Source organism: Stenella coeruleoalba (genome assembly GCF_951394435.1).
Source record: "Stenella coeruleoalba genome assembly, chromosome: 2".
NCBI classification, from domain to species: Eukaryota; Metazoa; Chordata; class Mammalia; order Artiodactyla; family Delphinidae; genus Stenella; species Stenella coeruleoalba.
Window position 1 is genome coordinate 14,011,225 of NC_137147.1, and position 21,497 is coordinate 14,032,721.

The window sequence follows — 21,497 nt, forward strand, 5'->3', positions numbered from 1 at the left end:
GGGGTGGCCCTCAACTTTCTCGCCTTAGTGGGGGCGGGCAGGCCAAGAAGCAGACCTGGTGAGTGCGGATGGCGCCCTGGCTCGGAGCCTGCTGGATCAGACTGCTGGGTTCACTCCCGGCTCTGCCACCCCTTAGCTGAGTAACCTGTGGCAGGTCATTTTAACCAGCTTGAAGCCCAGGTCTCTTGTAAAGATAATCGTACCTTCCTCAAAGAGCTGTTGGCCGACAGAGGAGAGAGTCCATGAGAAGCGATGAGCCTGGCACACAGTAGGCGCACATGGGGAAGATGAGGGCTGTGTGTGGCCTGAAGCCTATTCAGTTTTGGGTAGGAGGGAACTCTTTAAGAAAAGAATGTAAAATTACAAATATGGAACCAGGTATAAGTAAGCATTTATTTCAAATGATAAAAGAAAACACAAAAAAGTGTATGATTAAAAAGCTGACATCCTAAACATCATGAAATCAAAATAACATAATATTATTATTGATCAGCTGTTTAACATGTGTCTATGTTACTTTTCTTCCTACAGCTTTTGGGCTCTGTACTCTTTGATCATTTCTTCCTATGATAATGATTTTGGAATGCCGTTTTCTCTCTAGAGAATAGCAAGATAATTCACCCGTTCCTATAGCACGGTTGGTTGGGATTTGTTTTTTACAGTTGATAGTTTAGAAAAAAAGTTTTTTAGCTTTACAACTGGTTGTCGGTAACGTCAGATAAATTTTTAGGATTATTGTCAAACTTGCGGAAAGCTCTTTCAAGTTTCTTTCAATGTGTGAGCTGTAAGGTTTCAGAGCATTTAAAATTTTTGTATGCAGTGTCTGATCTTAAATATAAAAGATGCCTATTAGACACATTTCTGGAGTCCTTACCTGGGCCGCGGAAGGGGCCTGTGTGAGTGAGGGGTGTTGAGGTTTAAGCTTCAGTATTTCATGGTAAATTTTCCTGTGAGTACTCAATAAATGTTAACTAGATCGTATTTTATTATATTTACTGACACTCATCTTTTTAATTTTATAGTTTTAGATTTACTAAAAATGAATTCTCATTGACACTAAATAGAATCTTAATTTAGTTGCATTTGTGCAAGTCGTTCATTCAGTATCATTTGTTGACTGTCTACTTTGATCAATCTACCTCACGTTGATCGTTGGGAGCCTTCGATGACAGAGTGGCAACACACAGCTCAGTGTCTTCATGTAGTGACTACACAATAAACTAAGCCACTATTGTAACTGAAAGTGGGGTCCGGCTACTCGCCGCTCGAAAGCCAATAAAGAGGCCAAGTTGGTGGAAAGGAGACTTTGCTTTACTTTGGATGCCTGCAACCAGGGGGCTGGGGGCGGGAGTGGGGAGGGGGAGGGCCGACGCCTGTCCAAAGGCCAAGTCCCCCTCCCTGACAATCAGGGGGCAAGAACTTTTATAGACGGAGGGAAGGGGCTACGTGCAGAAACAGCACAGTCAGCTCTGACCGTCATCTTGGAATTGGTCATCTGTGGTCTGACCAGCGTCATCTTGATTGTTTTAGCTACAGTTAATCTTCTGTTCCAGGGTCGGTTTGTTCCCATTTCTTTGAGGCCGGTTCTCAGACTTGTGGCAGCTGATGTCATGGCTACAGCCTGCTCATCATGTAGGTAACTTCTTCCACCTGGTGGGGATCTCAGTATCTATATGACAGCTCATGGGATACGGCTCAGAATATTATCTATAGCCCTTAAGGAGGAACTAAAGGTCCTTGACTATGCTTAATGACTAAACTATTATTATTTGGTCTCCTCTGACTGTTTTCCTTTGTTTCTGCATTTTCTCACTTCTCTGATTAAACTTATTCTTTGGCTGAAGTTTTTCCACAGACAAAATGCAGGCAGAGGACATGGTGGGTGAGGACCACAGGGTCCTGTTCCGTTTCACTATGACCATCATCACCTTCCTGTCCGCACCCGATCTGGAACTGGGCACCTGGGGATATAAAGTTCAGATATTGTCCCTCAGGGAGGTTGGTATGGGCTCAGCTTAGGGTCAAACTCTTGAGACCTGATTGGGAGTCATGGTTTGTATCAAATTCTAGGTGGAGCTGGCCTTCCCTCTAGCCATGAATTCTTTCCAGTTAATCTCCATTCATGAATTCTCCCTTCATCAGTAATGCTCTATTAATATGGCCAAATTTATACATTCAGCCATACTTTTAAAGTGCTCATCGATAATGTTTAATTTCATTTTTCTCCCAAATCTTTTTATTCCTATCAAGTCCAGTCACTAAATTTGTCAAAATGCTGTTTTCTCTATTTTTTTTTATTGACGCATAGTTGATTTACAATGTTGTGTTAGTTTCAGATGTACAGCACAGTGACTCAGTTATACATATATATTCATAAACATACACACGTACATATATTCTTTTTCAGATTCTTTTCCCTTATAGGTTATTACCTATAAGGTATAAGTATATTGAGTATAGTTTCCTGTGCTATACAGTAGGTCCTTGTTGGTTATCTACTTTATATATAGTAGTGTGTATATGTTAATCCCGAACTCCTAATTTATCCCTTCCCTCCCTTCCTTTCCACTTTGGTAACTATGTTTGGGGTTTGTTTTGCCTGTGGGTCTATTTCTGTTTTGTAAATAAGTTCATTTGTATTTTTTTTTTTTTGGCTGCCCTCCGCAGCATGTGGAATCTTAGTTCTCTGACCAGGGATCGAACCCACGTGCTCTACATCAGAAGTGCAGAGTCTTAACCACTGGACCACCAGGGAAGTCCCTCATTTGTATTTATTTTTTTAGATTAGTTTTCTCTATTTTGTAATGTTAAAGACTTTACTCCGGCAGAAACATCCGTGGACAGGGAGTCAAGAAGTGGTATCTGCCACTAGCTCTGCATGGGGGATGTGTTGGGAGGCTTCGGGTTACAAATAACAGAAAATCCAACTCAGTGTCCGAACAAGACAGGAAATGTGTTGGCCCATCCACTGAGTCCTGGCTGGACCTGCCTGTTCTTCTACACCAGTCCACTGCCCCTGGAGCTGATGATGGGATCAATCCTGCCCAAACCACCAGGCTGGGGAATTGGGTGCTGTTGAGAAGGGAGAGAAGAACAGACACTGGAAAGGAAACTACCAGTGTGCGTTCTGACATGTGACCCTAAGTCACTTCACTTCTCCGGGCCTCAGTTGTCCCATTAAATTGGGGGCTTGTCCGAATCCATGAGTGAAGTCCTTCCTAAGGGTAAGCTTTATGATTTTATTTTTACTAATTGGTTCTCATAATGAATGAACAAACCTTTTTTTGGCCAGTGCTGTAGAGCTAAGAATGTAATTAGGAAACAAATAGCTCTGTTTCGATAAGTCAGGGCAGTCAGCCTTAGTAACTTTCCTCCTACCCATGAGTTGCAGATTTTGATCTAGAAAAATGAGCAGTGGAGGATGTGAGGGAGGAGCCCCGGAAAACAGCATAGAAAGCCTGCTTTGACTTAGTAAAGCATATTTTGTTCGCAGCAAAGCATAATTTTGTTCGCAGCAAACGTAACTTGGATGTTCGTTCACAGGAGATCCGGGAAGGTCTGGGCCCGGCTTATTTTTCTTACCATAACCATTGGAGGCTCTGCTAGGAAGCTGGTATCACAAAGAAGCCGAGAGAGGTTTAATTTGGATTCAGAGGGAGCTGGTGTTGCCAGAAGCCAGAGAATGACTCTAAATGGCAGTGGAATCAGATCCCTGTGGTTAGTTGAGGGTTTCTCAAGAATGAAACCACAGACCTCAGCTTTCTACTTCATCCACTTTTTATGGAGCCTTTGGCCAGTCTGGACATGAGATCCCAGTAGTGGCACCAGAAAAGCTTTCAAGGAAGCATCTGAGGGTGGTTTCTGAGGGAATGAACTCCTGGGCCTTGGTACCAAAATCCAGTTGGGAGTGCCGTGGACGTGAGGGTGGCATGGGTGCTGGAGATGGCGGTGAGCTATGGGGGCCTGTTTCCTCCGTTCCCAGTGTACAGAGCTGTGTGTAGACTCTGAAGACCTGTAGGGCCCAGGGCTGCCTCAGTCGGAGAGTTTTACCCTCCCGTCCAGGATCTACTAGGAAGAGTTAATCTGATTAGTAGTACAGTCAGTATATTTTTATTGTGGTTGGCTTTTTGAACATATGTATAGAGTTGGCAAAGGTTGATCTGTGCCTTAATCTAATTCCCTGCAATATAGCTTTTGGAAATTCGTTCTGGTGTGGTGGTCGGTGGTGTTTCTAAACCGGCAGACAATTACCACCTAACTTTGTGTGCAAAGTGAAAGAGAAATAATTCGAAAATGGTTGCTGGTCAGATGTCTGTGCCTTGGAAGCATTAGCCTGGAGTGAAACCATAAGATCTTTATCCCTGTGGTGGTGGGTCATTTGTTGGATTGGGGGGAGGGAACAATGAGGACTGGAGACAGAGTAGATTGTTTTATGAGTTGCCTCATGGGCACCTTCATAGCTGCTTGTTCCTTCTGCGGGTCCATGTCCAGATGGGAGGTAGGGACAGGCTTGGAGTTTCAGGCCCGGCCTCTGGAGTTGTCAACTGTCATGAGGTTTTTTTGTTGTTGTTATTCCAGAAATCTTTGTGTTTTATAATTCAGGCAGGAGCTCAGTGCTGGTGTGTGGCCCTTACCCTGGGTCTTACGGCCTTTTGTAGATGTTTGTCATTCACTGAATGATGTCCATGTCTATGGGAGCACAAGCAGCTGAGCCTGCAGAAGCAGGAAGGGCGTGTATGTTTAGTGGTCCATTTGAAGAATGCTACGCAAGAACCAAATCAGAGAAACCCATAAACCTCCGACGAAGAAGCCCAAGACGTAGACTGCAAGCAAGTTACACTCTGTGATCTTGGAAATGAGATCTTGGATAGTATAAATAGATCGGAGAGTGCGGTGCTCAAGAGGATGGGCTCTGCAGGCCGAAGAGACTTGGGGTCTTAACTTCTCATTTCACCTCTTAGTGCCGATTATTGACCACCAGCAAACAACTTTTATTTTATTTTATTTTCGCCACGCCACGCAGCTTGCGGGATCTCAGTTCCCCGACCAGAGATTGAACCCCGGTCATGGCAGTGAAAGCCTGGAATCCTAACCACTAGGCCACCAGGGAACTCCCATAACTTAACTTCTTTAAGCCTCGGTGTCCTCATCTGTAAAAGGGGACAACGGCCCCTACCTGGGAAGGATAGTGGAAGGAGAAAATAAATAACGCAGGTAAAGCTCTTGGCATGGTGCCTGGCATGTAGGAAACATTGGAGAGCTTTTGTTGTTTTGTCTGCTGTCTGATTTTTTGGATTGCAGTAATTGGGTACTTGGTGTTCATTGTTTTGGCTTTTGTTATTTAGGTGCCTTGAACATCCCCAGGCAAAACTGACATTCCCTTTGGTCCTCCTCAGGACAGTTAGGAGTAAGGCGGTGTTAGGGTGGTCTGTGGACAAGCCAGGTTTCCCACCAATGAAGGAAGAGGCGAACTCTGCCTGTCAGACATGTTACTAGGGAAGAGCCCCCTGTGGCTCGGTTTCAAAGCAATATTTTGTCCCCACCCTTCCACAGAGAGGTGACAGAAATCTAGTCAGTCTCCGAAGAGTGGTAGAGAAGCTGAGACTTCAACGGGATGCCATTTTAGACGTCTCAATTTCTTTGGATGGAATTGGGTTTTTACATGTTTGATTCAAACAACAACAGCAACAAATCTGCAAGAACTCTTTTGCACAGAGGACCGAAAGAATGGCTTCTTACTCGATACAGAAACTTGGGTAAAAAACATGCAGACACGAGAAGAACCACCAGATTGCTGTCGGTAGGTGGCAAAGTACTTTGCTATAAATATTGCAGGACTCCTCTTTCTTTTAAAAGAAAAACTTGCTTTGCATTTCAGACAACAGAAATGGCTGGACAAGTCTTTAGTTCATGTGCAAGAAACTGAAAACAATGTGAAAGATTTTCCTTAAATGGAGACAGAGCTTGGCCTGGTCTTACGTTGAAGTTCAAGCCCTGGTCTGAATTGGCCTCCCATGTGTTATTTCTCATATGTTATATGCAAGGTTCCCCTGCCCAAGACCGGGGAATCATTCATTTTTTCCTGTAATCTTGAGGTGTGTACAGGGCACGACTCGGCCTCAGACCTTTCTGCTTTCACTTTTGGTTATTCAGAACCTCCATCTGGCGGTATTTGACTGTGAGTGTTTTCTGTGGCTTTTCTGTGGCTCCTGTTCAAAGTATTCAAAGCAGTTTAAAAATACATAATGTTCAGCGATCTGACCAAGAACTAATGTAAGTACTTATTTGAAGACTATTTTTAACTCTTTTAACTCTTACTATGTCTTGGAAATAGATACTAAGATTTAAAAAAGGTTTGAAAAACATAGGACTACTCCACAGTCAATGCTTTCAGTGGTGACAGTAGTTGCAAACAGCACAGTTTGTAAAAACAGAAGAGCTAAAATTCTTTATTTAATATTAAACAGGAAACTGAAAGCAGTCTGCAGCAATGTGGTGGGTTTCCAACAAACCTGCGGGTGGGTTTATCTGTGCTGAACAGCCTAAATGAGACATTTCCCCTTTTATTCTGTTAAGATGGTGAGTTTTCATGACAATCTCAACCAAAACATGACCATTGGAAGCAGGTTCTGTCTTGTTAGATGTTAAAGCAACTGGTTTCCACTAGAACTTAAGGAAATTTGGAAGCGAGTTGCAAACCTCTCAAAGAGTGGAAAATGCACTTTTGTTTCGCCTTTGTGCAGGGCTGTCACTCACCCAACATGTGCATATGAATATTATTTCCGAAGACCTGGGCTTCATTTTAAGGTCAGCCTTCAATTTCGAGAGAATATAATTTGCTGCTATTTTTAGAGCATCATGATTGCTGGTAATAACTAATGGAAAAAACTCAACAGAGAAATAAATGTCTAACAGCTGTGTCTGCTTAAACTTGATTAAAGGCAGTAAAAAAACGTAAACAGAAGAATGAATGTGACAATGGACGGAGGGAGAGACAAGTCTCCCTCATTGTGAAAAGTTTTACAGACCTAACTCGTTCTACTTCGGAGGCCGGAGGTGTCTGTGTTTAAAGTTTACTTTACTGTTGGTCCTGAGTGGGATCAGTGTTGTAGTGAATAATTTATAGGCAGCATGAATGAGCTCATTAGTCACCTTTTCAGACTTGAAATGAGTTTTGTGGTTGTCATTACTCGAGCCTTCTGTTCAGCCGCCGCGCACAATGAGAGTTTGGCAGTTGGCCGCCTTGTTGTCAGGCAGCCTGCTCACCCATTAGGTCTGCGTTGCTTTTGTGTTTCCTTGAAACCTCCTTCTCTTCCTGTGCCGGCCCAGGGACTCTCACATTTCAGATGCCTCTTGCACCCCAAGTTTAAATGAGTTTTTCGGGGGTTAAAAATGTTGTGTCTGCCAGCAAGAATGAAGTAGATGGAGTGAGCTTTTCTTTCTAGCAACTCCTGTGTAGGATTCCCTTGGTGCATGGTTTGATATTCAGGTTCTTCAACAGTAGCAAGCTAGGGGGTCCTTGTTGAGCGGCTGAACCGGGCTGTCGCATGGTGGCAGGCGTTTCAGGCGAGGAGATGTCACTGGAGTTTGGAGGGGGCCGGCTGTCTGGGAGTAGGTGTGCGTTAGTTACAGCCCTCAACATCCGTGTGGTGCGGGTGTCTGTGGATGAAGAAACTTATCCCAGCAAAGCTGCCTGGCCAGATTCCCAAGGCCAAAGAGAACCACGTTTTTCCTACAAAGAGATCGACAAGACGACCTTGCAGGAGCCCAGCCAGCTGGAGGGTCCCCGTCACTGGGAATGGCCATTACTTCTTCCCCATCTCTACGTCTTCCCAGTTCAGATTATTAAGAGAAAGCAAATGGTTGCGGCTGCCTCCTTACTGCGCCCTTGGAGACTTGCCTTGGGGGCTGGTATGAGGGGGAGATGAGCCTGGGCATGCCAGTAGCAGGTGGGATTGCTTTGGAACGGACGTCATGACGCTCATCCCTCCCTTTGAACTTGGCCTGGGCAGCCTCCGGAGAGCTCTGACGTCCACTCTCTGGGACTGGACTCCATCTGGAAGTCCAGGACTCTGTGGCATGCCCACCTTGGCCTTCGGGTCGCCTCTGCTGGCGCTCCTGGTGCATGGATGCTTGCCCGGGGAGTCCCAGCCAACCGCCTGCCGCCCCGTGCTGAGGCCTCTTTGACATTAGCTATGAGCAACAGGCACTAATGGCTGCCATCGCCAATGTGGGCAGCACCCCCTTCTGGGATCCATATTGTCAGACAGCTGGCCCCGAGGCAAGGAGGAAAGATGCTCAGTATTCCTCTCGAGAAGAAACGCCTGGTTGTTTAGGGTCCAAATCTTTGGAGCCAGAGTCACATGGCTTTGAGTGCAGAGAAATGAGGTGCTGTTGATCGCACCCACCGAAAGACAGCAATCCAGTTAGCCACTTCCTTCCCAGCCTCCACCCCTTAGCGATGGATCACTCACAGGCACTCATGCCTCACACTTTATGGGCACGTTTTGCTTGCATCTGAATCACAATATTGAAGGTACAAGAGATGCTATTTTTGGAAGGAGGCAGGGTTTAAAAACTGAACGTGTTGGGTGAATTGCACTGCCCAGTAGAGGAGCAGAGACTTCAGGTTTGGCTGTCGTAATAAATTGAGTAACTTGCTTATCTTCGTAAAAGGGCTTTGTACAGCAGGGAAATAAGTTGATAATATTTTTAATCTATGTAATCTCTCCAGAGAGTTCACCAGATTCGGAGCTTTTACTTTGTTTTAAAAAGACAGATCTTCAGGAGAAGAATTGATTGTTTTCTTTCACATCCCTCCGAAAAAGTAAAATGAGAGAAGTTATTTCTTGGCATGGTTAAGACTTTGGCAGACATAGTCACCGAAACCCATGAGACTGTGGTACTTGGTGTACTTGCTGAAGAGAGGAAAACAATAAATGCTCTTAAAAACGTTGGAGGAGGAAAAGGTTGATGATGCTACTCTTTCACTGATCCGTAGTTATTAGATACCAGTTTGAGAGAGGAATTAAAAAAGAGCATTTTTTTTTCCCGTTAAGTGATTGATTTTTTTGATTACCACTAATTCCACATGCTACGAGCAGAAGAGAAGTGTAAGACGGGGTCCTTGCCTCTCAAGGCACTTAGTCTGTTTGACACTCAGTAGCTAGTTGATTTGTTTTTTATTACAAAGGTACACCATACCATGTTGATTATGAAATAGAAGCTGAACTTTGTCTTTTTGAAAGTAGTCCCTTTTCATTCAGCTTAAAAGTCCCTTTTTTCCTTCTACCTCCTGGTCAGTTTTTCCTTTCTTGAACCTCACCGCTTCCGGCCTTTACATCCTCGACCTCTAAGAGGTTCTTTAAGACAAAACCAAATGCTCTGGATTGATCTGACGCTTCCCTTGGTAGGAACAGGGCTCTAAACTCTGGAGCCAAACTGTGTGGGTTCAAATCCCAGCCCCATCACTTACCAGCTGTGTGACCTTGGGCAGGTGGCTAAACCTCTCTGTGCCTCAGGCTCCTCATTTAATAAAATGGCCATAATAACATTATCTACCTCACGTGGTTAATGTGAGGCTGAAACAGTGAATATTTGCAAAGTCTTAGAACACTCACTGGCACTGAATAAGTGGCCAATTAAATACAATCGATTTAATTCTTCACGGGTTCCATATTTGCAAATTCTCTTACTTGCTAAAATTTATTTGTAATCATAAAATCAATACTTGTGGTGCTTTCATGGTCATTCGTGGACATGTGCAGAGTGGCAACAAATATGAGTAATCCAGGGGCTTCCCTGGTGGCGTGGTGGTTGAGAGTCCGCCTGCCGATGCAGGGGACGCGGGTTCGTGCCCCGGTCTGGGAAGATCCCACATGCCGCGGAGCGGCTGGGCCCGTGAGCCATGGCTGCTGAGCCTGCGCGTCCGGAGCCTGTGCTCCGCAACGGGAGAGGCCAGAACAGTGAGAGGCCCGCGTACCGCAAAAAAAAAAAAAAAAAAAAAATATATATATATATATGTAATCCAACACACACATTCCCAGCTGAGACAAAGCAACTCTCCGCCTTTTTGTTTCAGCTTTCATACTGTAAACAAGCGTCCTTTTAAATGTCTCTTTAGTGTCACTTTTTTGGTGTGCTTTTTGTTGGCGATTTTGCTGTTTAAAATGGCACCCAATCACAAGTGCTGAAGGGCTATCTTGTGTTCCTAAGTGCCAGAAGACTGTGATTGCCGTGTGGAGAAAAGACAAGCTTTTCCTGTGTTCGATAAGCTTTGTTCAGACATGAGTTCTAGTGCTGGTGGCCGTGAGTTCAGTGTTAATGAATCAGCAATATATATTACATCAGGTATCTTTAAATGGAATCGGAGAAAATAAGGTAATGTATTGATCAGTTAATGAAATTGTTGTGACCGGTGGCTCGCAGGAACCTAACCCTAGATTTCCTCTAGGAGCAGAGGTTCAATATTTGCTAATTCAGTGCTTGACTGAATGATAAGAATTGACTGCAGATAAATGGAATCCAAGTACTCAGAGGGGCAGCCTCCTTTAGGACAAGCTTTTGACTGCAGGGAGTATCCCTGGGAGGGCGGGAGAAGCAGGAGTAGTTCTGGCCATGCAGGGTGTGCCTCAGCTGGGCACAGATTTTTCTGGCAGATTGAAAAAAGCAACAACCAAAAAGATGCAACCACATTTGGTCCCTTAGAAGCATAAGTTTTCATAGAAGATCCATCTGGAAATGGAGAGTAAATGTTCCCCCTTCCCCACAAATTCTTAATTCAAGAGTATTTTCCCTCATCTTTGAACCTACCTAAGAGTTTGTAGAAAACGTTTGATACTCAAAACCAATAAATTGAAAGCTTTCCCACAAGCAGACAATAGACCCCATTATGCAGGGTATAACGTTTGTTATACTTAGCAATTCTCTTGTTTGCTTGGAGCACCAGCCTTTTCAGAAAGGGATCATTTTGTCCCTTCTGATTGAAAAGATCACAAAATGCTTCAATGTGGTGAGAAGTTTTGCCAACATATCTATTTTCCCCCAAACTCTTACTTTATGAAATGTTTGCAAATTGTTTCACACATACAGTATATGAGAATGTGAAAGTGATTCAGAAAAGGGAAAGCTTCACTTAAAACGACTGGAAAATGCAAGTAGAAGGGAACAAAGGGAACATGGGTAACTGTGGCCCATATAATTTAATAAACATCCACCTGAAAACGTTGTTGCATATTTCAGTGCCTTCACTCTACATACTGAGTGTCTTCTGTGTGTGTCAGACACTGGAGTAACTTTGCTGTGTACATTGCTGAATAAAACAGGTATGGATCCTGGTTTTACGGGGCTTATTATCTCATGGGGGTAGGCAGTCTGGTGGGGAAGTTTACTGTCTTGCTTTGGCATCTCCTTAGGATAAACTCCTAGAAGCTGGAAATTTATAGAGTCAATGACCATGCTCGCTTAAGTTTTAATTCAGTTCACCAGACTGCCCTCTTAAATAGTTATACCAAGTCACGTTCCTCCGATACCCACACCAATATTGGTGTGGTTATTCTTTTTAAGTCTGTGCCAATCTGATGGATGAAATGAGATATCACAATTGCTTGAGTTGGCATTTCTGGGATTTTGTTGCTTTTTTTTTTTTTTTTTTACTGAGGTTGAGCATCTTTTCATGGGTATATTGCCATTTGTGTTTCTCCTTTTGTGAATCTGCCCCATTTCTCATTAGGGTGATAATTTTCTCATTGAGTTGTAAGAGTTATAGATTTAAAATATTAACCCTTTTTCATATGTATGACAAATACTTCCTTGTATTTTTTTTTTGTCTTTGAACTTGATTTATGACCTCTGGTCTTACATACAAAGTTTAAATTGTTTTGTAGTCAAATATGTCATTATTTTCCTTATGATTTATTTACTTAACAAAAATAGCTCTAAGTGCCAGGGCACTGTTACATGTGTTTTACGGATATTCATTCATTTAATCTTTATCACCACCCTACGAAGTGGGTCTTGCTGTATCCTCCATCTTTCCCCCTTTTTTTTTTAAGATGAGGAAACTAGGGTTTTCCCTGGTGGCGCAGTGGCTGAGAATCCGCCTGCCAATGCAGGGGACACGGGTTCGAGCCCTGGTCCGGGAAGATCCCACATGCCGTGGAGCAACTAAGCCCGTGCGCCACAACTACTGAGCCTGCGCTCTAGAGCCTGCGAGCCACAAGTACTTAAGCCCGCGCGCCCAGAGCCCGTGCAAAGCAACAAGAAAAGCCACTGCAATGAGAAGCCCGCGCACCACAACAAAGAGTAGCCTCCGCTCGCCACAACTAGAGAAAGCCCGTGACCCAATGCAGCCAAAAACAAACAAATAAATAAATTTATTTAAAACAAAAAAAGATGAGGAAACTAGGTAGAGAGAAAGAAGTTAAGTACCTTGATTAAGGTTACCCAGTTAGTATGTGGTGAAGTGAGAATACGAACGTAGTCCCAGGCCACTAAGCTATATCAGCTCTGGTCTTGGTATTAGGCTCTGTGTGTGTTTAATTGTGGTTGCTTCCTAAATGCTCACTGAATCTTCCCCATCCTTGAGGGCAAGTGCCACATTTTTATTTCTCCCAGTTCCTTCCCAGTGCCCTGCACACAGTACTGGGCGTGGTATAGCTAGATGCTTAATAAGTACTTTTTGACTTCTGGATCATCAGCTCACACTTCTGTTTATGCTCGAAGAGGAGCTGACAGGTTCTATATTTTCCATTTTGCTTCCAGCAGGTGACTTGATAGGCTCGGCTTTGGCTAGGGCACCTGAGCTAATGAATGTCCCTCCACGGGTTCAGCTGTACTTTCCCTTACTCCACAGCCCTCCTTCCCTCTTCATATAAGCCTCCTGGCTCTAATCCCTGCTGGAGAAATTCTAATAAGCCTTTTCCCAGGCACCACCCTTCAGAACCTGTCAGGTAAACACCAAGGACGCACAAGAGGAAAACCCCAAGAGGGGATAACCGGAAAGCCCAAAGGATGCTTGAACAAGCCTTTGAAACTCACCAAGAGATGGAGGGTCTTCCAGCTGTGGTCCTGGGTGTCTCTTCCTTCTGCAAAGGAGGGAAGGAAGTGAGGAACTATTTTACTACGATGGACAGCATTCTCACATGTTATCTCAAAGACACTTAGTCAACCCACAATTAAGGAGTTATCTTTGAACATAATCTCTTGTCTTCTCATATTCAGTCATTGGATAGATTCTCTTGGTTCTTCCTGTGAAGACTCTCATGCATTCATTTTTTCCAGTCTCACTGACTACTTTCTAATTCAGTGGGTCCCAAAATGTGGTCCCTGGACCAGCAACAGCATCACCTAGGAGCTTCTTAGAGACGCAAATTCTCAGGCCCCAGCTCAGACCTACTGAATCAGACACTCTGGGGGTGGGGGCCAGCAAGCTGAGTTTACGTAAGCCCTACAGGTAATTCTGATGCACATTCAGGTTTGAGAACCACTGCTCTAATGGAACCCCCCTTTTATTATTCAAACATTATAAATGTGTTGGGTACTCATTGTAGAAAATTTGGAAAATATAGACAAGTATGAAAGAAGCAGGCAAAAAAATTACCCCATAACTCAACCCCACAGAGGGAAACACTATTTTACTATTTTAACATTTTTTCGTATTAAAAAATGTTAAAAAAGATAATCTTTGTTTCTGTATGGATTACTGCAGTGCTTTCTGATTGGTTCTGTCTACTTTTGGTCTTCCATTTCCTTCTTTCCGCTCCCAAAACTCATCTTGGGTCCATGATCCCATTCTTCTTTTTTAAAATTGAGATATATTTGACATATAACACTGTGTGACTTTAAGGTGTACAGCATACTGGTTTGATACATCATACTGAAATATTATCGCCACTATAGCATTAGCTAATACCTCTATTGTGTCACATAATTATCATTTCTTCTAGTATTGGGAATAATTAAGATCTAGTCACTTAGCAAGTTTAATGCTTATAATACAGTTTTGTTGTGTGTAATCACTGTACTGTGTATTAGGGCTCTAGGACTTATTTATCTACTAGAGGCAAGCTATTCTTTTTTTTAAAGCATATTTCTGATAGAGCAACTTCTGGATCCAAAAATACTCAATGAGTTCCTCTTCCCCTCTGATTACTGTACATAAACTGCTTACCTTAGCATTCAGGGAGTTTTGTGATAGGATGTTTCCTCGCTTATCCACTAATATGCATGCTCCATAAGGAACAAAAACTTTGTATCCCTGGAACCTAATAACGTCATGTACTTGGTGGGCACTCAATATATTTGTTCAAGGAATGAATGCATCTTCTTTTTTTTTTTTTTTTTTAATTTATTTTTGGCTGCCTTGGGTCTTCGTTGCTGCGCGCACGGGCTTTCTCTAGTTATGGCAAGCCGGGGCTACTACTCTTCGTTGCAGTGCGCAGGCTTCTCATTGTGGTGGCTTCTCTCTGTGGAGTATGTGCTCTAGGCACACGGGCTTCAGTAGTTGTGGTGCACGGGCTCAACAGTTGTGCCTCGTGGGCTCTAGAGCGCAGGCTCAGTAGTTGTGGCACATGGGCTCAGTTGCTCCACGGCATGTGGGATCCTCCCGGACCAGGGCTCGAACCTGTGTCCCCTGCATTGGCAGGCAGGTTCTTAACCACTGCGCCACCAGGGAAGTCCTGAATGCATCTTCTAATACAGTCAAGTCATAGTTGATAAATCTGTATGCGCCATTCACGGCTCCTGCCTGGAAAAGCAGTTTGTGCCGTGGTACTTTCTCAAAGTGCATATGCCTGGGACCTGTCCTAGGAGATTCTGATCTATTAGGTGTGGCTTCCCAGGTATCCCCAGTTGGGAAGCTCAGGTCTAGAATGTCCCTTCCCCGTTTCTATGGACCTATGTTTATTATTCTCCTTCCAAAGTCACCTCCCTTCCCCTCCCCAGTCCTGTTGTACCAGATGGTTCTACTATGCCTCCTGCTGTTAGGAGGGGAGAAGGGAAGAGTTACCTGAATTAGGCCAAGCCGATCAGTTTATTTCCCTGGGAATCTGAACTATGTAGCGGAAGGCTGAGGCAGTCTGAAGGTGGTGGGTGCTGGCAATCAGAAGGTCCTTTGCACTTGCCGCTGGCAGCCATGTGTGGTGATACATGAGTAGAGGAAGCCGGCCTTCAGGGAGGAGAGTGGACAGACATATAGAGGGAGGTAGGAAAGACAACTTGGTCTCAGAGGGAAAGAGGTGAATGGAGAGGAAAACCACCTAATGATGCCCCAGTTCCACGCAGTCCAGCTGTGCTTCCTGTCCCAGGCTTGACCCAAGTTCCCACTTGGGTATCCTTTTCCCTGGAGTCAACTTGAAGGATCCTGTTCAGAAGCCCGTCTTTCCAGGCCTGCCTCAGATTCCTCCTCGTCTTTGAAAATCCCTCAGGTCTTCTCACCTGCAGCCCTCTCTCACGTTCCAGGGCATGTTGGAGAAGAAAGCGCAAAACACCACGGCGAGGGCCAGTCCTCTCCACAGAGGAGGAACCTGGGGTCCCAGGCTGATTGCGGACTGACTGGGCTAGAATCTGGGTTCTCCCGGTCACAGATACAAGTACTCTCAGCCCAGGCCCAGATAGGGCCGTGGAACGGTCCCATCAAGTCCCCAATCAGGAAGTAGGTGTTGCCCAAAGTGAGTTCTAGAGCACACCTGGGATTCTGCTGTCAAACGTGTTTGTAAAACAATGATTTAAACAGTTCCACTTGTTTCTTTGAGGCTTCTCCGGCTCTAAGGCACAAGGGTCCTTCCTGCAAGTTCAAGAGGGGAATTGAGAACGAGGCTGTTCCTAAGCGAATTTGGATTTTGCCCCCGTTTGTCAGGCAGCAGGTCCCAGAGATAGGAGTCTATGGAATTATAAGGTGGAAAGACCACTCTAAGCCTTCTTTTGGCGTTTAGCAAAGGTCTGTATTCCCCATTTCAGACAGACAGGCAACCACGTGTACCCCGCTCTCCACATCAGGCAGGGCTGGTCCACCACTTCCTCTTAAGGATGACGATACCTTCTCACAACTCTTGCTGCATTGGTAACGGGAGAGAGAAATTCAGAAATATGTTTGAGAATGGAAGAAACCAAAAGCCGCAGAGGGGAAGAGAGGTGAGCTCATGAAAGGCAGCTTACCTCACCTTACTCCACCCTCTGCTCAGGGGCTGCTCCTGGCCCTAAGCTTGCTGTGTCTTTAAGTTTCTGTTCACATAGGATGGCTGCTTTAGACAGAGTCCTTGTACAATAACCACGCGCTTACATCGCGTCCTTTTGAGCTCTGAGGAAGAAGGAAAGGACAAGGGGTGAACGTAACTGCCACCTCTACTTAACACGGAGATTTCCACCTACGGTGTGTGAGTGTGGTCGGGTGCGGAGGCTTGGGACCTGGCAGTTGAAGGGGAGGACGGAAGAGGACTATTTCTTCCTCCCCAAGGCAGCAAAGGTCTCTGGCCTTGGTTCCTTTGATGAGAGGTTCACCAGCCTCAACTGATAGGCAGATGGAGGTATCTGCAATAGACTGAGCTCCTGTCCTGGCTTTGTTACCACCTCTGACCTTTAGAAACTTCGACTCAGGACTTCAGATATATCTCGTTTGTCCCTCTTGCTTCACGCTTTTTGCTTAGTGACTTGGGGTAGGTCAAGTGTTCAGTAATTTAAGGGGTGGGGCTGGATGACCTCAGGCTGCCCCTGGGCCTTCACCTCTGAATCATCTCCCAGGTGGGTGGGATTTGCCTTGGCACTGGTAAGTAATAAGGCCTGTGGTGAGTGCCCTGATGAAAACTTACCACCCACCATCTTGGAGCTTTGTGAAGTGGAACAACTCTCAGATTGATTGGGGTTTCCTTATTTTTGGAAATTAAAAAACTCAGAAACCCAGTGGGATTTTTCTCCGCCTTTGGCTAGGTTACAAGGTACTGCAACCTGGAGGGCTTTCTGACGGAGATCACTCCGGGCCTTCCCACTGGTTTTCCTGCGGTTTTCAGAGAGCTCAAAAGGGCCTGTCCTCTGGCTCAGGTGGTGGCCGGCAGAATGACCTGGGCTTCTCTTCTGCGCAGGAACCTGCTGATTTGGTTACCTGGGCGTGGTGTAAAATCGTATTTTTATTTATGTCACCACCAGGGTGTCCCGTTGGACTCTCCTTTCATCCTCTCTTGGTGTGGCTTCAGCAGCGGGTGGCCCATCTTTGCAGGCGCCTGAAGACTTGGAGTGGTGGCCCTGCGAGTTGTCGGTGGGGTTCGTGGAAGCTCTAAATATGAAAGACATGAGGCTTGTTTTCGCTGGAGGCTTAGAGGTCGGCTGGGGCGTTGAGCACAACCCACTGGAGGCCCCACGGTTTGGCCTTCAGGACGGGCCTCTTGCTCTGTAATCTGTAATGGCCACCCTCCCTCCCCCGGCAGACACGCGCCTGCGGACAGACGAGAGGAGCAGCCACCGGGGCGGGAGGCTGCGGTGCCTTTGTGCCTTTCCTCCCGGGGCACGAGGTGGCAGCTGGAGGAGGGCTGGGGATGGCCCCCGGGAGTCCCGCCAGGACGCCGTAGTTGGGGAGAAGTGGAATCTCTTCTCCCCCTCGCAAGCCTCGCCCGCATCGTAATTCTTTTTATTTTTACTTTCGAGCCATGTAAGGCATGCGGATGGGTAGGAGCGTTCCGGGGACACGTTGCCAGAGGCGCGGTGCCCGCCGGCCCGCGTGGCCAGAGCCCGGGGAAGGGACAGGCCGCGCGCCGCCCGCCCCACCAGACCCGCCGATCGCGGTCGCGGCTGCCCGGGGTCGCAGAGCCCGCGCCGGCCACCCCCGCTCCGCGAGTCCGCGGGAAGCGAGTCCGCGCGGCCCAGCCGGGTCTCGGCTCCGGCTGCGCCTCGGGAGCGCCCGGGCGCGGGTAGCAGGGCCGATCGTGGCGTGGGGAGCTCCAGCAAGGGCCGCCCCGGCGGGTCCGCGCCCCGCGCCCCAGGCCGCTGGCGGCCCGGCCCACGTTTTCCCTCTCTCCCGCTCCCTCCGCCCCCTCCGCTCCGTCCCTCCCCTCCGCTCCCCTCCCTCCCCGCGCTTCCCCTCCTCCTGCCTGGTCATGTGTCGCCTTTTTTTGTTTGCAGTGGAAACAATTTCTCGCCGCTCGGCGCGCCCCGGCCCGACGCGCCGCGGCGGAGGCGAGCGGGAGGCGGGACGGGGCGGGGAGAGCGGCGGGGCCGGCGGGAGGACGCGCGGCGCGCCCGGCGGACGCCGCAGGTCCCATGCCGCGCCGCGACCCCCGCGCCCCTGCCGCCCGCCGCCCCGGGCTCGCCGCGCCGCGTCCGCGCGTCCTTAGCCGGGCCACCAAGCTATGCCCGCTGGGCGCCTGCGAAAGTTTGTCGGCTCCCGCTGAAGGGCAGCGGCGCCCCCGCGTCCCCGCGACCCGCTCCGGCCAGGTGAGTTTGCTCCCCGCTCCCGCCAGCGCCCGAATGGGATTTGGGTGACTCGGGGCGGGGGCAGTTGTTCGAGGCCGTCCAGGAGGCGACCTCGCCGCTCTCGGCTGACCGGGGACTCCGCAGTTCCTGGGGGAGAGGGCCCGGGATTGGGGGGCCTGGCCGGGCGGGGAGACGGGAGCCCCCGAGCGGGGAAGTTGCCCAGTCCGAAGAGTTTCCTGCCCCGACGTGCGGGCTGTTTCCCGGTGCCTCGATTTCCGAAAAGCCGCCCTAAAGGAACAGAGTTAGTATTGTCCGCGAAGGACTGGATCCCCACCGTTTCGGGCCGGGGCAGGGGGTGCCGATCAAGGGGAGACCCCAAGACGACAGACAGCCTCCTAACAAAGATTCCCCCCCCCCCTCCCCAAACTGTGCAGGCTTGGCACCGGCAGAGAGAGTCTCCGGAGACTCTCGAGGCTTGACTCCTCCTCACCCCGGCCCTCTTTGAAACCCTCCTTGGGTCCTGGAGAAGTTGGGGGACGGCGGGCTTTTATTGATGTGTTTTTAAGGCTCGCCGCGGTGCGGCCAATAAAAGGTTTATGACATCTGACCGGCAGTGAAGGTATGCGAGCTCCCAATTGCCCTGTATACGGGCAGAAGAGCAGTTTCCCCGTTGCCTGGCAACGCCGCTGATTGACGCGGGACGCAGCCAATCGCCGCTCCCGCAGGTCCCCTTGAAATGTTTTTGACAAGTACAGTAGACTGGAGTGGAGCGCGTGCGTGCGTGCGCGCGCGCGGGGGGGGGTTGCCCTCCCCCCCCCCCCCCCCCCCCCCCCCCCCACCAAACTCGCAACTGCCCTGCTCGGCTTGGAGAGGATTTCTCAACTTTTTAAAGTTCACATTGAGCATCTGTTCAGAGCTGGGCCAGTAATGTCTTTGTCAGTTATTTGGAGCCCTCTGGTAGTGGGCAAGAAACTAGCTTTCCTGCTGCGTTTTCTCCGTTAAAAAGGAAAAAAAGATAAGAAAACACAGCAAGTCATAAAAAAACAAGAAGAGGGTGTGCGTGTGGGGGACGTAACCAATAGCAAACCGAAAAATTGTTAAGGAGGTCACTAGTGAATAACTATTTGCGGATCCGGTGGAGCAACCTTATTGGCAGCAGATTAAAAATGTTTGCTTAACTGCAGACTCACATGATCCGGATTCTTTTTTTTTCCCCCCTCTAAAATAGGAGGAAAGAAAGATTTGGTGAATTATGTAGTTAGAGTATAATAATGGAAAACTCCTCAGCTGTGGTTTCTGGGAACTGTTTTTTAAAATGGAACTGTAGTGATCAGCAGCTCTTGATACCGTTGCTATAAAATGCGGGATTTCTAGGGATGTAGTTAACAGTTGGAGAACATGGGGGGCACAGAAACACAAAGCAGACAAATGATCCAAGGGTGCTGGGCCCCGGTAACCCTCTTTTCTTGACAGTGCTGTTCTTCTAATAAAACCATATAGCTGGCAATGTTTGTTTAAAACAAAAGAAAACGTGGAGAATAGAGTGTTGGTTCCTTTGGGAAGCTACTGACAAATAAGCAAATTAAAAAGAAAGAGAGCAGCATGTTGTCATAGCAACAGTGCAATTAAATTACTTTACTGTCAGCCATGATATAATTTTCCTGTTTGGAAGCTCAGGAGACATAAAACTTTCCTCTGGAGCTAAAGTTGACTTCAGTGGCTGGGTCGTTGTTCTCTTTTGTACTCGACCATGTGGATATTCCTGGTTATCAGAAAATTAGGTTTTTTGATGGGGGTACGTCGAAACTTTGAGAGAGACAAGCCTAATTTTGATTTGTTCGTAAAGAAGGTAAAAGAATCAGGCTGGTCTCTGTCTTACCCCCAAATTTAAGATACTAGATTATTCTTTAAAATGTGTCCTGTACTACTCAGGTTAGCCTCCTTTTTTGATGAAAAAATATTCCCTGTGGATGAACCCGAGGTAGGTATCTGAACTGCCCTGCTTCCATGGGACTTTGGTCTCTGTGGATGTTTTCCGTCCTTAGCGGTGGACATCTACAAGCAGCTCCAGAGAGCTCCCCCTCAGGCCTTCGGTCTGTAGGTTCTGTTTGTCCACTTCTGGGGAGGGGGCCTGCTACCGTTCTCAGGCACCTTTGACTAGCTGTTTAGTGCCCCACATTATGCTTTCTAGAATCTCATTCTAGAGCTTCCCTAGCTGAAGTGGCAGTTATTTTAGGCATGTTATCAGTGGGCATTTTGAGCCTTAGAATGATCATGTCTTTGCTCTTGATGTGTTCATTCTTTTTTCTAGATAGACTGCTTGATCTTACTCAGGGGTGGGGTGGAGGATAAAACAGACACCAAGCGCATTGTCTGAGCACTGTAGACGGAGAGTGGGAGACCTCTTTCATTATCTTACTGTTCTTTCCGTCTCACATTGAGTGCTTCAGGGGTGAATGTGCCTTGTATCTGTCGGGGTCATTCTTTTTGTGGACTTGTCACCTCCCCCATTGTCTTTCCTCATCAGATATTTTACTCCCTGTTCTAGGTCATTGATAACAATGGGGGAGGGGTAGAGTAGAATTCTGTAGCAGTTTTTGTTGGATTTGCCTTCCTGTCTTGAAGCTCGTGGTTGCTCTCCTGAATTTTTTCACCGACTTTAACTTCAGTTAATGGCTTATCTTCACATTCCCATGTATTTGTGTGGTGTCTGACGTTACTCACTTTTTTGTTCAGTTTGTAGTGTCCCAGAGAAATTAAATGTACTTCCTCCTCCAGTTTGAATCCACAGAATTCCTTGACATCGCTCTTTAGACTTGCCAAATGTTAAAGTTTCAGTTTTAGGTTATGACTTGTGGAGAAAGAAGGAAAAAAAAAATCAAATAAAACATTACCAAATTTATGCTCATCATAGCCATAGTTTTGATTCCTAGGCAGTTGCAGCGGTCTTTGTATGGAAAGAGCTGAATTTAATCTGAACCAACTGGCCTTAAACTTATAGGTATGTCCCTTTTTTTTCTTGAGAAAGATAAACAGTGAGACCTGTCACCCAAAGTGACATGGGCTGTGGTTGCACTTATTTTGTGGTTATTGTGCAG

General features: G+C 46.9%; 1 protein-coding gene and 1 long non-coding RNA gene across 9 annotated transcripts in view; one reads left to right on the top strand and one right to left on the bottom strand.

Annotated features, from left to right (window-relative positions):
- The window catches only part of FOXN3 (forkhead box N3), a 402,973-nt gene that overhangs the window by 147,243 nt on the left and 234,233 nt on the right, over nt 1-21,497 (top strand). For 4 of the 7 annotated variants that reach the window (XM_079914683.1, XM_079914681.1, XM_079914686.1 and 1 more), the window contains exon 3: nt 18,109-18,420. The exons of the other annotated variants lie outside the window; for them this stretch is intronic. The gene's annotated coding sequence lies outside the window, so the exon portion shown is untranslated. The remainder of the gene's footprint in view (nt 1-18,108; nt 18,421-21,497) is intronic. 7 annotated transcript variants of the gene reach the window in all.
- LOC307182938 lies at nt 1,483-18,188 on the bottom strand. Of its 2 annotated transcripts, XR_013827305.1 has the most exons (6): nt 18,078-18,188; nt 17,096-17,266; nt 16,156-16,297; nt 15,008-16,052; nt 13,039-13,085; nt 1,483-1,961 (listed from the first exon to the last, which is right to left on the bottom strand). It is a non-coding gene; the product is annotated as an uncharacterized lncRNA (long non-coding RNA). The 2 variants fall into 2 exon arrangements; XR_013827306.1 differs by having other exon boundaries at nt 15,008-16,297.